Raw genomic sequence first — 17,142 nt, 5'->3', positions numbered from 1 at the left:
GTTGAACAACAGCCCACTTAGGGGGCAACCCTGACGTACTCCAATGTCAATTGGAATTGGATCCGTGGGGCCTTCCTCTGTGAAGACGCGTGTGGACGCATCCGTGTACAGCTCCTGTATCAGCTCGGTGAAATGATTCCCAACTCCAGAGGCTCGAAGCGCAGCAAAAATTGCATCGTGGGGCACGGATCCGAAGGCATTGGATAGGTCCAATGACGCCAGGCAGGTGTCAGATTGGCTGGTCCGTGCTAGCTGGATTCTCTGCTGAACAACGAAGTTATTTTCAAACACCCCGTCGAAGGGTAGAAATCCCTTCTGTGACGGGGAGAGGATGCAGTTGTCGATGAGCCAAGAAGTGAACCGTCGTGCCAGGCAACCACAGAACAGCTTGGCAATCGTAACACTCAGCGAGATAGGACGCCAGTTTTTGATGTTATGCGGGTCACCCCCTTTGGGTAACAGGATAGTACGAGAGTCTTTCCAAGCTGCAGGGACTTTCCTAGCTTTCAAGCAGATGTTGAAGATGGCTGCGAGTACTGTACAGTCCGGATCAACGGCCTTCCAATGGTTGTATGAGAGTCGATCGTGTCCGGGTGCCGAGTTTTCAGCTGAATAGAGTTTCCTTGCGATCTCTGCAGGAGAAAATGGAGAGAGGTCAAGTTCTCTGGGGAGAGGGGATGGTGAGGTGTACACTGAGGTGTCAACTCGGTTGTTGCATAGGGCAGCAGCAAAGTGATCTTGTATATCCTGTCTTCCAATTGGGCATCTCTGTGAATCATCCCCGCAAATCAGTCGGACCGCTCTGCGTCGGTTACGACGGTAGAGTTTCTGGAGCAACTTTGGGTCATCACGTATCTTGGCGGAATTGTTGTTGTTTCCACTTACATCCTCGCTAGCGGGAGGAAGACGAACTGCACTCGCGGCGGCCATCAAGATCTCGTCAAGTAACGTGGAAAAGGCATCCCACTGCTCAGTGGTCATCGGGTCGGAAAACTCTTCCAGTCGTTCTACGAAGTGTTCAAGGGGGGACGTGACTTGTATTTCTACACCACCCAGTGGAGATCTCTCGGCATCATCCGATACGGCTTCTGGAACCGGTGAGTCGGGTGTAACTGTAGGACCGGTAGGTGAAGGCGAATCCGGGAAGGACGGCTCCGGGGAGTGTTCTTCAAAGGAAGGGTTGGTTCCCAGATTGTCAGTCAAAGGCGCATCAACCTGTGGGGTAGTCCTCATGTCTGTTCCTGGAGGTGCGGCATCCTCTTGATAGGGCAAGGTATTAGGGTCTGTTGCACTTGTCGATTGGTAGGCAGTGGAAGGTCCATCAGTTCTAGCATCATCTTGGCGAGATGTACGGAATCGTGCAGTCCGTGCCTGTCGTCTTGCCGAGGTGGAGGGAAGGAGAGGAGTCACTAGAGGTGGCTGGAGTAAGCGCTGCCGTTCACGTCGGTGGCGTGCTTGGTGGTTAAGGAATCCACCCCGTGTTTGGCATGAGAAGTCGCACTGGGTACATCTCCAACGATGTTGAATGCCCGATTCGACGACTACGGGCCGGTCTCTAAAGCATTGATGGGTCGAGACCTTAACGGCGATGGGCAATAGGCAGTGTGCACACCAGTTCCGAGTGCTAGCAACATCTATGCCATGTGTGTACAAGAGGTGTCTGCAGAGCGAGTGGCGGAGTTGGGTCCAGCGTTTCGAATGGAATGTCCTATGGCAGTCCCTTTCGGTGCAGTGGAGTGTGTCTTGCATCGGGAAGAGTAGATGGACAATAGAGTCACGTCGGCAGGATGTCTCTGGGCAGGACTCATGATTCTCCACATGAGTGGGCATAGGCAAAGGCACCCTCACTGACAGGTTCTGCAATGGCCTGCTAGGACGTGGGCCAGGTGCAATTTGCTCAGTAGAAGTCGTAGCAGCATGCGAGCGTATTACATTGCTGTCTGGTGCGGGCAATTCAGTAGAGAGCAGATCAGTCCTTTCTGAGGGAGTGAGGCATAGGATGAGGACGTCCGCATCAGTCGTGTCTCCAGCGCTGGAGGTAGTATCCAAGCGTGTCTGGCAGGGTACTTGAGGTGCGACATCGGATTCACCAGGTAGGTCTTTACTAGGCGAAGTGGTCACCGGGACAGTGGCAGTTAAAGCAGGTTGAGGAGCAGCGTCTGTTGAGCCAGAGGCAGTGCAGTCCGTGTGGACGGGGCCTGGTGCAGGAGCAGCGGGCGGTGAAGAAGCGGCGTCAGTCAGTGTCTCAGGAGTTGAGGAGGTAAAGTCATCGTCTCCAGGAGAGGTGGGAGGCGGAGCCTGTCTGTGACGGAGGTGACGATGGGACCGCAGCTGTTTCTTATTCAGGCAGGAGCGACCACAATCCGGGCAGGTGACGGCAGACGCCAGTTGAGGTGTGGAAGCATTAGTCTTTGGTCCAGGTATGACGGTGGGAGTAGAATTCCTGGCCGGGAGGGTGAAGTATGGTGTCGACGGGATTGACGTCTCCGAAGGTGGCAGCAAGTTCCTTGTGTTCTCCGCAGGAAACACCTTGGATTTAGCAGGTACGTTGGACGTCAGAGACTCCGTCCCCGCGGTGGAGGTGATCACTGCGCAGAGAGGACCGGTTGAAGCAGGATGAGCAGAACTCTCTCTCATGGATGGCGAAGAAAGAGCTTCAGCGTAAGTGCGTGGGGGTGAGATCGTGAGTGTGTTCGATGAGCAGGCATGACCAGCCGCCGTCCGAGCCCGTGTATGATGACATACGGGCGAGATCAATGACCCAGGAATGCTCGCAGCTACCCTTCTGTCAGGAGGTGGGTGGAGCTGACTGTCTTTCTCCTGCACGTGCGTCCTTGTATGCCTTCTGAGGCCCCTTCTGCTCGTACACTCCAATCCGCAGACGTAGCATGCGAATGTAGACTGGGGTGTGGTGGGCGTGTCCTTGGCAGAGGAGGACGTGTGAGCAGACTTGGCGAGTGATGAACCCTCTGGTGTCCTTCGTTCACTAGGTTGACAAGTGACCACAGGTAGGAGCGGTGTGCAGCCAGAAGTCTTGGCTTGAATTCTATCCAACAGTTGGCGTAAGTGTCCACCTTTGGAAAGGGGCGGTCCAGAGGGTGTAACGAAAGCTGGCACGTGTCTGGGCAAGGAGGACGACCCGGTGGGCGTGGCTTCACTAGTGGCGATACTCCCGTAGTAGTAGGTGGGCACACTCCTGGCAGACGAGCCGGCTCCGGGCAGGCAAGGCGTGGCACTAGGGACCACAGCGGCGACTCCAGGATGAGCAGTGGCACTAGAAGATGCAGGAACAGCTCTGGAACCTCCAGTGGCAATTTCGGGAGAGGCACTCGCTCCAAGGGCAAGAATAGCTCCGGCAGATCCAGCTACGACACAAGAGTTTCCATCGGAGGATCCATGGTCTGCAGCGGCGACTTGGGAAGTAGCCGGAACGGATTGGATCAATCCAGGGACAGATGCAACCGGGAAGGCTCCGGCCGTCACAGGGATGTCTTCAGAAGCTCCAGGGTAGGCAGGAATGGCCTCAGACAATCCGGGGGCCTCAGCTTCTGCATCAGGCGCACCAGGAGAGGCTCCAATAGATCCAGGGATGGCTTGGGAAGCATCAGCGGCTGATCCCGGAGCAAGAGGGACGACTCCATTGGATCCAGGGATAGCTCCAGCGGGAACGGCGGGCACTCCATGGTCAACAGCTGCTCCAGGGACTCCATGAACAGCACGGGAACAGGTTCCAATGGATCCAGCAACAGGACCTCCAGCGGGAACGGCAGGCACTCCACGGTCAACAGCTACAACAGGAACGTCTCCAGGGACTCCATGCACCGTATGGGAACCTGCTCCGGCATCCAGGACTCCAAAACTGGCTTCAGGAGGCGGTGAGCGTCTTCCAGGGCTCCGAACTCCAGGCGGTGGGCGAGGCCTAGAAACAGGAAACATCTTTAGCCACCAGTCTACCTGTAAAAACAGTAAGAAGTGAACAAAAAAGATGAAAAAGTATCGGCAACTCGACCGATTTACTACACTTTGATCTTAGCCGAAAGGCCGAGAAGCGATGCAGAATTCTCTGGCGTGATGAATTCACTTTCAATTTTTCATATTTCAAAAGTCCTGAGCATTCGTGCAGGGGGAGAAGGGGGTGCAGAAGACTCAGGTTAGCGAGTGCTGCTTGGGGGTTTTTTATGATATGTCGTTATTTCATCCTCCTCCTGTGTTACAAAAAAAGAGGTGTACAAGGATGACCAATTTCTGTCTAGTCAAGTGGATCATTTTGCGGTCCTTTCTAATGTTCCCATTCTGGAGGCGTCAGTCCCCTCCTCCTTGGGCGGGGCTAGTTTTAAAAAGCCAAGGACGTCAAAAGTTCATTTCATTCAAGATTCAATTTCAAATTTTATTCTTACTACAGCAAATGAACCACAATGCTGAAATATCCTCACAGATATTTCTACAATATCGCAATAACTTACAGTAGTTATATTGGACGTTTTACGGAAACGTTGGCCGGAACAATATTCAAAGTAGAAAAAGTTAATCCGATCTCAACGCGAAATCGCTACAGTCAATAACAGCAGTAAGTAAACAACTGAATTCCGGTGTTTTCCTCCAGCTTTTATAAGCTTATGCACCATGCAACATAATATTCTCGTATTTTCTCAATTTTTTTTCAGATGGGAAAAGAGGACAATGAAATATTCATGAAAGTGTTCATTTCTCTGGAGTAGCTTCCTCCTCCGAAAAATCTCATTCTTCACTGCAGGTGAATATAAAACAAATGTAATTACAAAGGCAATAAAAATAGCAAAACCAAAAATAAATAAATAAATATTCCTGGAGTTATCGAATGCCCATGCTTGGGAAGAAATTATTTTTTGTGATTAAACAAATATTGAGACAGTAAAATTTATCAGCCAAAACTGCATTACATAATGCCAGAGTTTGATTGACACAAACTCGACATGCACAGTCCAGCACATGGTTTCCAACTCAGAGATACTCTCTCTCTCTCTCTCTTCAGTTCAAACGTTGCACTTGAAAACACAGAGTGAAATATTAGGAACTTAAAACAATTAAACAAACAGAAAAATTACAAAAAACACTTTACAAATTCATTTGTAATATGTACAATAAAACAGTACTTTTTAATTTACAATTAATGATTACTTTGTATTCTACACTTCCACACTAGTGGCGGGCAAGCCATCTCAAAACTCAGAATAAACTGCTTCCTGCATAGTGCAGCCATCTATTGGCATTTTCCCGTTTGTTAATATTAATGTGCCAACAAAATAAATGAATGAATGAATAAAAACATAAATACAACAATCCTTAACAATAATTGTAGACCATTACAATTAGCTGGCGTTTAGAAATCATACAGAGACAAACAAAACATTAGGAAACAGACAGAAAAATCTTTGTTGCTGCAGTGTGCCTACAAACATTTTACACCCTTTTGAGAGTTATTTACAATAAAAAGGCTCGTGTGTTGAAAGAAGCAATGTGTATACGCGCGCTGTAGTGGGAAAGATCTGGCAAATGTGAATAGGAATTCTCTCAAACTTACATGAAATGAGACAAAAATGTTACTGCAAATGAAATTTGAGTGATATTTCGAGGCCGATCTTCCTTCAATCAGTCAGACAGAATGAGTAAGTTGTTAACAGTACGGGGAAAGAAATGTGGATTTTATGGGATTTCTGTAAATACGAATAAAACTTCGTATTTACAGAAACCAGAACTTGACACTGAAAAGAACGAGGGTTAAACCCGAGGCTCCAGAATGTTCCCATTCCGAGGAAAAGAACGAGGGGCCCGAGTTAAAAAAAAGGCAGGTCGCCGCACACTCGTACAAAGGTATGATGTTGTCAGACCTTCGGTTTTCTGAAATTTGAAGGGGCCATTTTAAAAGGACGTTTTCCTGAGGATGCAGTGGGTGAGTGAAGTTTCTGCTTTTTGGATATATTGTGGGCCGTATCCTGCAAGTAGTGCCATAGCAGGCCAACCCGTGGCGAGGGCGGAATAAATTCCTAACCACAAGCCTATCTGCAAAAATTAGTTTAATATCTTGACGTCATGTCGACGTCGTATCAGATATTAAGCTGATAAGAACAGATGTTTTTTATTGAACAATATTTTTGGCCACTTTACAGAAGAATGATATTTGCGTGGCAGAAATATCATTTTACAATTCTATTATACATTAATTTTCTATTTACAATTATTTACAGAGCGAAGCAGATATGTACAACAACTATTTTCAGAACCAAGCACTTATGTACAACATACTAGGTTTTTCTTTCTACTTACATATTTCGGGGGTTTGTACTTTGTGAACACTTAATCGGATAGTTCAGTGAGTCCATGTTAAATTTACCAGTTCTCCTGTCTGACGTCCGTGAGATGCTCCACATAGATATCCCTTGATTTACTTATTGTTTCACTTACGATGAGCTTTCGCATAAGTGATGCGTACTTCCTGCTGCAGATCCTGCTGAGAACTTTATCGTTGTTTGGATCCCATGATCCTAGTGCTCCGATTACAATTGCTTCTACGCGCACATCGTTGTATGTAGATTTCAGTGCTTCGATTAGCGGACGGTACTTGTTCATCTTCTCTCGGCGAGCAGCATCAAATGAAGACCGACGGTTGTCAAAAGCAACTGTTATGTCTAGGATGAGGCATGCGTTGTCTCTTGTTAGGATGATGTCCGGGCGTAGCGGGAGTCCTCTGACTGGCCGGTTCTCGGAGAGGAGCTGCCACCTTCCACTGGCTGCCTTTTTAATCCTCTCTACCACTGCATTGTGCCTCGCTTGGTAGAGACGGCTGTATCTCATGCAGTGGCAGAGGACATGCGGGAGGGTCTCGAGCTCAAAGTTGTACCTTCTGCAGCCACGGGAGCCATTCACATTGCGACGAACACCGTTCAGGGGGACGAGGTTTAGCCTTGCACGATGTATAAATCGCCAGTCGGCGAATCGTGTAAATGCCCCGTTCCGGAAAAAGTGAGAGCTTGCTTTGGCAGCCGCTGCGCATTCCATCGCCTTGCCCTGGTTGGGATAAGTGATGAGTTTCTCTGCGCGGGATTTCTTGATGGCATTCCGCAGGGTGCGGAATACAAGGCGTCGCTTGCCGGCTGTTATGGTGGTACCGTCATGAGAGATCTCCACAGTGTGGTCGTCAGAAATTGTCCACGTGACTTTTAGGCGACGGGCTGCGCTTCTGGCCGCGGACCAAACTGATGAAATTGGGTTGGAGGTGCTCCTGGGAAAGTCTTCGTCACATCCCGAAAGGAAAGCTGCAATCTCAGAGAAGGAAGGAACCCTTTTCAGTCGTCCACTTACAAGTCGCGTAAGGTCCTCCCAAGCGAGCTGTTGTATCCCAGGGTCCAATGAAGTGAGCAACTTGAAAGCGCTGTCAATCCTTGCTATATCTGAGCTTTCGGCAGCCAGCGGGATACCAAAGCATGCAGATTCCTTCGCGCCGTAAAGATATTCATTTGCCGCCTCGGGAGGTAGGTTGAGAGTCCTCTTTAGTAGCGGGCGCACATGTGAGTCAATCTTTGCCCAGTCGGTTTTCTTCAACCGGGCCGTCCTCATATCAAAATCCATTGATGGAAACACAAAGGATTTGAGCGCGTCAATGCGCTGCCAGGGAGCAAGTGGCGAATTCAGGATCATCTCGCATTTCTGTAGGTAAGTATTGAGTGCCTCGATGTCCGGTGGTTGGTTGAATCCAATTGGTTTCCCCAAAAATTCCTCACCTTCACCCTCACGAAGACACCTGATGGCAGTGCCGTCGATCGAGAACTGAGAGTGGCGGACACCCGTTGGGCGAGCTCCGGAGATATGTAGGGAGAAGCATTTTCTGGGGTTGATGTAGAGGCCAAGCTTTCCAACCAGGTTGTGCGTCACATTGAGTTGAGTTTGCAGCTCCGCAGGGGAGGGCGCGAGTAGCAGTAGGTCGTCGGCATACGCCAGTATGCGGTGTAGAGGACTTTGCCCTTGGACTGCGACAAGTATCGGGTTGATGGTCAAGTTGAACAACAGCCCACTTAGGGGGCAACCCTGACGTACTCCGATGTCAATTGGAATTGGATCCGTGGGGCCTTCCTCTGTGAAGACGCGTGTGGACGCATCCGTGTACAGCTCCTGTATCAGCTCGGTGAAATGATTCCCAACTCCAGAGGCTCGAAGCGCAGCAAAAATTGCATCGTGGGGCACGGATCCGAAGGCATTGGATAGGTCCAATGACGCCAGGCAGGTGTCAGATTGGCTGGTCCGTGCTAGCTGGATTCTCTGCTGAACAACGAAGTTATTTTCAAACACCCCGTCGAAGGGTAGAAATCCCTTCTGTGACGGGGAAAGGATGCAGTTGTCGATGAGCCAAGAAGTGAACCGTCGTGCCAGGCAACCACAGAACAGCTTGGCAATCGTAACACTCAGCGAGATAGGACGCCAGTTTTTGATGTTATGCGGGTCACCCCCTTTGGGTAACAGGATAGTACGAGAGTCTTTCCAAGCTGCAGGGACTTTCCTAGCTTTCAAGCAGATGTTGAAGATGGCTGCGAGTACTGTACAGTCCGGATCAACGGCCTTCCAATGGTTGTATGAGAGTCGATCGTGTCCGGGTGCCGAGTTTTCAGCTGAATAGAGTTTCCTTGCGATCTCTGCAGGAGAAAATGGAGAGAGGTCAAGTTCTCTGGGGAGAGGGGATGGTGAGGTGTACACTGAGGTGTCAACTCGGTTGTTGCATAGGGCAGCAGCAAAGTGATCTTGTATATCCTGTCTTCCAATTGGGCATCTCTGTGAATCATCCCCGCAAATCAGTCGGACCGCTCTGCGTCGGTTACGACGGTAGAGTTTCTGGAGCAACTTTGGGTCATCACGTATCTTGGCGGAATTGTTGTTGTTTCCAGTTACATCCTCGCTAGCGGGAGGAAGACGAACTGCACTCGCGGCGGCCATCAAGATCTCGTCAAGTAACGTGGAAAAGGCATCCCACTGCTCAGTGGTCATCGGGTCGGAAAACTCTTCCAGTCGTTCTACGAAGTGTTCAAGGGGGGACGTGACTTGTATTTCTACACCACCCAGTGGAGATCTCTCGGCATCATCCGATACGGCTTCTGGAACCGGTGAGTCGGGTGTAACTGTAGGACCGGTAGGTGAAGGCGAATCCGGGAAGGACGGCTCCGGGGAGTGTTCTTCAAAGGAAGGGTTGGTTCCCAGATTGTCAGTCAAAGGCGCATCAACCTGTAGGGTAGTCCTCATGTCTGTTCCTGGAGGTGCGGCATCCTCTTGATAGGGCAAGGTATTAGGGTCTGTTGCACTTGTCGATTGGTAGGCAGTGGAAGGTCCATCAGTTCTAGCATCATCTTGGCGAGATGTACGGAATCGTGCAGTCCGTGCCTGTCGTCTTGCCGAGGTGGAGGGAAGGAGAGGCGTCACTAGAGGTGGCTGGAGTAAGCGCTGCCGTTCACGTCGGTGGCGTGCTTGGTGGTTAAGGAATCCACCCCGTGTTTGGCATGAGAAGTCGCACTGGGTACATCTCCAACGATGTTGAATGCCCGATTCGACGACTACGGGCCGGTCTCTAAAGCATTGATGGGTCGAGACCTTAACGGCGATGGGCAATAGGCAGTGTGCACACCAGTTCCGAGTGCTAGCAACATCTATGCCATGTGTGTACAAGAGGTGTCTGCAGAGTGAGTGGCGGAGTTGGGTCCAGCGTTTCGAATGGAATGTCCTATGGCAGTCCCTTTCGGTGCAGTGGAGTGTGTCTTGCATCGGGAAGAGTAGATGGACAATAGAGTCACGTCGGCAGGATGTCTCTGGGCAGGACTCATGATTCTCCACATGAGTGGGCATAGGCAAAGGCTCCCTCACTGACAGGTTCTGCAATGGCCTGCTAGGACGTGGGCCAGGTGCAATTTGCTCAGTAGAAGTCGTAGCAGCATGTGAGCGTATTACATTGCTGTCTGGTGCGGGCAATTCAGTAGAGAGCAGATCAGTCCTTTCTGAGGGAGTGAGGCATAGGATGAAGACGTCCGCATCAGTCGTGTCTCCAGCGCTGGAGGTAGTATCCAAGCGTGTCTGGCAGGGTACTTGAGGTGCGACATCGGATTCACCAGGTAGGTCTTTACTAAGCGAAGTGGTCACCGGGACAGTGGCAGTTAAAGCAGGTTGAGGAGCAGCGTCTGTTGAGCCAGAGGCAGTGCAGTCCGTGTGGACGGGGCCTGGTTCAGGAGCAGCGGGCGGTGAAGAAGCGGCGTCAGTCAGTGTCTCAGGAGTTGAGGAGGTAAAGTCATCGTCTCCAGGAGAGGTGGGAGGCGGAGCCTGTCTGTGACGGAGGTGACGATGGGACCGCAGCTGTTTCTTATTCAGGCAGGAGCGACCACAATCCGGGCAGGTGACGGCAGACGCCAGTTGAGGTGTGGAAGCATTAGTCTTTGGTCCAGGTATGACGGTGGGAGTAGAATTCCTGGCCGGGAGGGTGAAGTATGGTGTCGACGGGATTGACGTCTCCGAAGGTGACAGCAAGTTCCTTGTGTTCTCCGCAGGAAACACCTTGGACTTAGCAGGTACGTTGGACGTCAGAGACTCCGTCCCCGCGGTGGAGGTGATCACTGCGCAGAGAGGACCGGTTGAAGCAGGATGAGCAGAACTCTCTCTCATGGATGGCGAAGAAAGAGCTTCAGCGTAAGTGCGTGGGGGTGAGATCGTGAGTGTGTTCGATGAGCAGGCATGACCAGCCGCCGTCCGAGCCCGTGTATGATGACATACGGGCGAGATCAATGACCCAGGAATGCTCGCAGCTACCCTTCTGTCAGGAGGTGGGTGGAGCTGACTGTCTTTCTCCTGCACGTGCGTCCTTGTATGCCTTCTGAGGCCCCTTCTGCTCGTACACTCCAATCCGCAGACGTAGCATGCGAATGTAGACTGGGGTGTGGTGGGCGTGTCCTTGGCAGAGGAGGACGTGTGAGCAGACTTGGCGAGTGATGAACCCTCTGGTGTCCTTCGTTCACTAGGTTGACAAGTGACCACAGGTAGGAGCGGTGTGCAGCCAGAAGTCTTGGCTTGAATTCTATCCAACAGTTGGTGTAAGTGTCCACCTTTGGAAAGGGGCGGTCCAGAGGGTGTAACGAAAGCTGGCACGTGTCTGGGCAAGGAGGACGACCCGGTGGGCGTGGCTTCACTAGTGGCGATACTCCCGTAGTAGTAGGTGGGCACACTCCTGGCAGACGAGCCGGCTCCGGGCAGGCAAGGCGTGGCACTAGGGACCACAGCGGCGACTCCAGGATGAGCAGTGGCACTAGAAGATGCAGGAACAGCTCTGGAACCTCCAGTGGCAATTTCGGGAGAGGCAATCGCTCCAAGGGCAAGAATAGCTCCGGCAGATCCAGCTACGACACAAGAGTTTCCATCGGAGGATCCATGGTCTGCAGCGGCGACTTGGGAAGTAGCCGGAACGGATTGGATCAATCCAGGGACAGATGCAACCGGGAAGGCTCCGGCCGTCACAGGGATGTCTTCAGAAGCTCCAGGGTAGGCAGGAATGGACTCAGACAATCCGGGGGCCTCAGCTTCTGCATCAGGCGCACCAGGAGAGGCTCCAATAGATCCAGGGATGGCTTGGGAAGCATCAGCGGCTGATCCCGGAGCAAGAGGGACGACTCCATTGGATCCAGGGATAGCTCCAGCGGGAACGGCGGGCACTCCATGGTCAACAGCTGCTCCAGGGACTCCATGAACAGCACGGGAACAGGTTCCAATGGATCCAGCAACAGGACCTCCAGCGGGAACGGCAGGCACTCCACGGTCAACAGCTACAACAGGAACGTCTCCAGGGACTCCATGCACCGTATGGGAACCTGCTCCGGCATCCAGGACTCCAAAACTGGCTTCAGGAGGCGGTGAGCGTCTTCCAGGGCTCCGAACTCCAGGCGGTGGGCGGGGCCTCGGCGGTGGGCGAGGCCTAGAAACAGGAAACATCTTTAGCCACCAGTCTACCTGTAAAAACAGTAAGAAGTGACCAAAAAAGATGAAAAAGTATCGGCAACTCGACCGATTTACTACACTTTGATCTTAGCCGAAAGGCCGAGAAGCGATGCAGAATTCTCTGGCGTGATGAATTCACTTTCAATTTTTCATATTTCAAAAGTCCTGAGCATTCGTGCAGGGGGAGAAGGGGGTGCAGAAGACTCAGGTTAGCGAGTGCTGCTTGGGGGTTTTTTATGATATGTCGTTATTTCATCCTCCTCCTGTGTTACAAAAAAAGAGGTGTACAAGGATGACCAATTTCTGTCTAGTCAAGTGGATCATTTTGCGGTCCTTTCTAATGTTCCCATTCTGGAGGCGTCAGTCCCCTCCTCCTTGGGCGGGGCTAGTTTTAAAAAGCCAAGGACGTCAAAAGTTCATTTCATTCAAGATTCAATTGCAAATTTTATTCTTACTACAGCAAATGAACCACAATGCTGAAATATCCTCACAGATATTTCTACAATATCGCAATAACTTACAGTAGTTATATTGGACGTTTTACGGAAACGTTGGCCGGAACAAAATTCAAAGTAGAAAAAGTTAATCCGATCTCAACGCGAAATCGCTACAGTCAATAACAGCAGTAAGTAAACAACTGAATTCCGGTGTTTTCCTCCAGCTTTTATAAGCTTATGCACCATGCAACATAATATTCTCGTATTTTCTCAATTTTTTTTCAGATGGGAAAAGAGGACAATGAAATATTCATGAAAGTGTTCATTTCTCTGGAGTAGCTTCCTCCTCCGAAAAATCTCATTCTTCACTGCAGGTGAATATAAAACAAATGTAATTACAAAGGCAATAAAAATAGCAAAACCAAAAATAAATAAATAAATATTCCTGGAGTTATCGAATGCCCATGCTTGGGAAGAAATTATTTTTTGTGATTAAACAAATATTGAGACAGTAAAATTTATCAGCCAAAACTGCATTACATAATGCCAGAGTTTGATTGACACAAACTCGACATGCACAGTCCAGCACATGGTTTCCAACTCAGAGATACTCTCTCTCTCTTCAGTTCAAACGTTGCACTTGAAAACACAGAGTGAAATATTAGGAACTTAAAACAATTAAACAAACAGAAAAATTACAAAAAACACTTTACAAATTCATTTGTAATATGTACAATAAAACAGTACTTTTTAATTTACAATTAATGATTACTTTGTATTCTACACTTCCACACTAGTGGCGGGCAAGCCATCTCAAAACTCAGAATAAACTGCTTCCTGCATAGTGCAGCCATCTATTGGCATTTTCCCGTTTGTTAATATTAATGTGCCAACAAAATAAATGAATGAATGAATAAAAACATAAATACAACAATCCTTAACAATAATTGTAGACCATTACAATTAGCTGGCGTTTAGAAATCATACAGAGACAAACAAAACATTAGGAAACAGACAGAAAAATCTTTGTTGCTGCAGTGTGCCTACAAACATTTTACACCCTTTTGAGAGTTATTTACAATAAAAAGGCTCGTGTGTTGAAAGAAGCAATGTGTATACGCGCGCTGTAGTGGGAAAGATCTGGCAAATGTGAATAGGAATTCTCTCAAACTTACATGAAATGAGACAAAAATGTTACTGCAAATGAAATTTGAGTGATATTTCGAGGCCGATCTTCCTTCAATCAGTCAGACAGAATGAGTAAGTTGTTAACAGTACGGGGAAAGAAATGTGGATTTTATGGGATTTCTGTAAATACGAATAAAACTTCGTATTTACAGAAACCAGAACTTGACACTGAAAAGAACGAGGGTTAAACCCGAGGCTCCAGAATGTTCCCATTCCGAGGAAAAGAACGAGGGGCCCGAGTTAAAAAAAAGGCAGGTCGCCGCACACTCGTACAAAGGTATGATGTTGTCAGACCTTCGGTTTTCTGAAATTTGAAGGGGCCATTTTAAAAGGACGTTTTCCTGAGGATGCAGTGGGTGAGTGAAGTTTCTGCTTTTTGGATATATTGTGGGCCGTATCCTGCAAGTAGTGCCATAGCAGGCCAACCCGTGGCGAGGGCGGAATAAATTCCTAACCACAAGCCTATCTGCAAAAATTAGTTTAATATCTTGACGTCATGTCGACGTCGTATCAGATATTAAGCTGATAAGAACAGATGTTTTTTATTGAACAATATTTTTGGCCACTTTACAGAAGAATGATATTTGCGTGGCAGAAATATCATTTTACAATTCTATTATACATTAATTTTCTATTTACAATTATTTACAGAGCGAAGCAGATATGTACAACAACTATTTTCAGAACCAAGCACTTATGTACAACATACTAGGTTTTTCTTTCTACTTACATATTTCGGGGGTTTGTACTTTGTGAACACTTAATCGGATAGTTCAGTGAGTCCATGTTAAATTTACCAGTTCTCCTGTCTGACGTCCGTGAGATGCTCCATATAGATATCCCTTGATTTACTTATTGTTTCACTTACGATGAGCTTTCGCATAAGTGATGCGTACTTCCTGCTGCAGATCCTGCTGAGAACTTTATCGTTGTTTGGATCCCATGATCCTAGTGCTCCGATTACAATTGCTTCTACGCGCACATCGTTGTATGTAGATTTCAGTGCTTCGATTAGCGGACGGTACTTGTTCATCTTCTCTCGGCGAGCAGCATCAAATGAAGACCGACGGTTGTCAAAAGCAACTGTTATGTCTAGGATGAGGCATGCGTTGTCTCTTGTTAGGATGATGTCCGGGCGTAGCGGGAGTCCTCTGACTGGCCGGTTCTCGGAGAGGAGCTGCCACCTTCCACTGGCTGCCTTTTTAATCCTCTCTACCACTGCATTGTGCCTCGCTTGGTAGAGACGGCTGTATCTCATGCAGTGGCAGAGGACATGCGGGAGGGTCTCGAGCTCAAAGTTGCACCTTCTGCAGCCACGGGAGCCATTCACATTGCGACGAACACCGTTCAGGGGGACGAGGTTTAGCCTTGCACGATGTATAAATCGCCAGTCGGCGAATCGTGTAAATGCCCCGTTCCGGAAAAAGTGAGAGCTTGCTTTGGCAGCCGCTGCGCATTCCATCGCCTTGCCCTGGTTGGGATAAGTGATGAGTTTCTCTGCGCGGGATTTCTTGATGGCATTCCGCAGGGTGCGGAATACAAGGCGTCGCTTGCCGGCTGTTATGGTGGTACCGTCATGAGAGATCTCCACAGTGTGGTCGTCAGAAATTGTCCACGTGACATTTAGGCGACGGGCTGCGCTTCTGGCCGCGGACCAAACTGATGAAATTGGGTTGGAGGTGCTCCTGGGAAAGTCTTCGTCACATCCCGAAAGGAAAGCTGCAATCTCAGAGAAGGAAGGAACCCTTTTCAGTCGTCCACTTACAAGTCGCGTAAGGTCCTCCCAAGCGAGCTGTTGTATCCCAGGGTCCAATGAAGTGAGCAGCTTGAAAGCGCTGTCAATCCTTGCTATATCTGAGCTTTCGGCAGCCAGCGGGATACCAAAGCATGCAGATTCCTTCGCGCCGTAAAGATATTCATTTGCCGCCTCGGGAGGTAGGTTGAGAGTCCTCTTTAGTAGCGGGCGCACATGTGAGTCAATCTTTGCCCAGTCGGTTTTCTTCAACCGGGCCGTCCTCATATCAAAATCCATTGATGGAAACACAAAGGATTTGAGCGCGTCAATGCGCTGCCAGGGAGCAAGTGGCGAATTCAGGATCATCTCGCATTTCTGTAGGTAAGTATTGAGTGCCTCGATGTCCGGTGGTTGGTTGAATCCAATTGGTTTCCCCAAAAATTCCTCACCTTCACCCTCACGAAGACACCTGATGGCAGTGCCGTCGATCGAGAACTGAGAGTGGCGGACACCCGTTGGGCGAGCTCCGGAGATATGTAGGGAGAAGCATTTTCTGGGGTTGATGTAGAGGCCAAGCTTTCCAACCAGGTTGTGCGTCAGATTGAGTTGAGTTTGCAGCTCCGCAGGGGAGGGCGCGAGTAGCAGTAGGTCGTCGGCATACGCCAGTATGCGGTGTAGAGGACTTTGCCCTTGGACTGCGACAAGTATCGGGTTGATGGTCAAGTTGAACAACAGCCCACTTAGGGGGCAACCCTGACGTACTCCGATGTCAATTGGAATTGGATCCGTGGGGCCTTCCTCTGTGAAGACGCGTGTGGACGCATCCGTGTACAGCTCCTGTATCAGCTCGGTGAAATGATTCCCAACTCCAGAGGCTCGAAGCGCAGCAAAAATTGCATCGTGGGGCACGGATCCGAAGGCATTGGATAGGTCCAATGACGCCAGGCAGGTGTCAGATTGGCTGGTCCGTGCTAGCTGGATTCTCTGCTGAACAACGAAGTTATTTTCAAACACCCCGTCGAAGGGTAGAAATCCCTTCTGTGACGGGGAGAGGATGCAGTTGTCGATGAGCCAAGAAGTGAACCGTCGTGCCAGGCAACCACAGAACAGCTTGGCAATCGTAACACTCAGCGAGATAGGACGCCAGTTTTTGATGTTATGCGGGTCACCCCCTTTGGGTAACAGGATAGTACGAGAGTCTTTCCAAGCTGCAGGGACTTTCCTAGCTTTCAAGCAGATGTTGAAGATGGCTGCGAGTACTGTACAGTCCGGATCAACGGCCTTCCAATGGTTGTATGAGAGTCGATCGTGTCCGGGTGCCGAGTTTTCAGCTGAATAGAGTTTCCTTGCGATCTCTGCAGGAGAAAATGGAGAGAGGTCAAGTTCTCTGGGGAGAGGGGATGGTGAGGTGTACACTGAGGTGTCAACTCGGTTGTTGCATAGGGCAGCAGCAAAGTGATCTTGTATATCCTGTCTTCCAATTGGGCATCTCTGTGAATCATCCCCGCAAATCAGTCGGACCGCTCTGCGTCGGTTACGACGGTAGAGTTTCTGGAGCAACTTTGGGTCATCACGTATCTTGGCGGAATTGTTGTTGTTTCCACTTACATCCTCGCTAGCGGGAGGAAGACGAACTGCACTCGCGGCGGCCATCAAGATCTCGTCAAGTAACGTGGAAAAGGCATCCCACTGCTCAGTGGTCATCGGGTCGGAAAACTCTTCCAGTCGTTCTACGAAGTGTTCAAGGGGGGACGTGACTTGTATTTCTACACCACCCAGTGGAGATCTCTC

The 17,142-nt window shown here is 49.5% G+C and overlaps 4 pseudogenes; all 4 read right to left on the bottom strand.

The window, feature by feature from the left end:
* Positions 1-3,903: 3,903 nt before the first annotated feature.
* On the bottom strand, positions 3,904-4,053 carry LOC146994681 (U2 spliceosomal RNA; annotated as a pseudogene).
* Positions 4,054-5,955: 1,902 nt separating this feature from the next.
* LOC146994680 (U2 spliceosomal RNA) lies at positions 5,956-6,129 on the bottom strand (annotated as a pseudogene).
* A 5,823-nt stretch (positions 6,130-11,952) lies between these two features.
* Positions 11,953-12,102, bottom strand: LOC146994679 (U2 spliceosomal RNA; annotated as a pseudogene).
* A 1,896-nt stretch (positions 12,103-13,998) lies between these two features.
* On the bottom strand, positions 13,999-14,172 carry LOC146994678 (U2 spliceosomal RNA; annotated as a pseudogene).
* Positions 14,173-17,142: the final 2,970 nt, after the last annotated feature.

This window comes from Stegodyphus dumicola, chromosome 11 (assembly GCF_044657685.1).
Source record: "Stegodyphus dumicola isolate Sdum_Otavi_A_Nest chromosome 11, ASM4465768v1".
Lineage (NCBI taxonomy): Eukaryota > Metazoa > Arthropoda > Arachnida > Araneae > Eresidae > Stegodyphus > Stegodyphus dumicola.
Note: the sequence above shows the minus strand (reverse complement) of the source record. Positions and strands in the feature narration are given on the sequence as shown.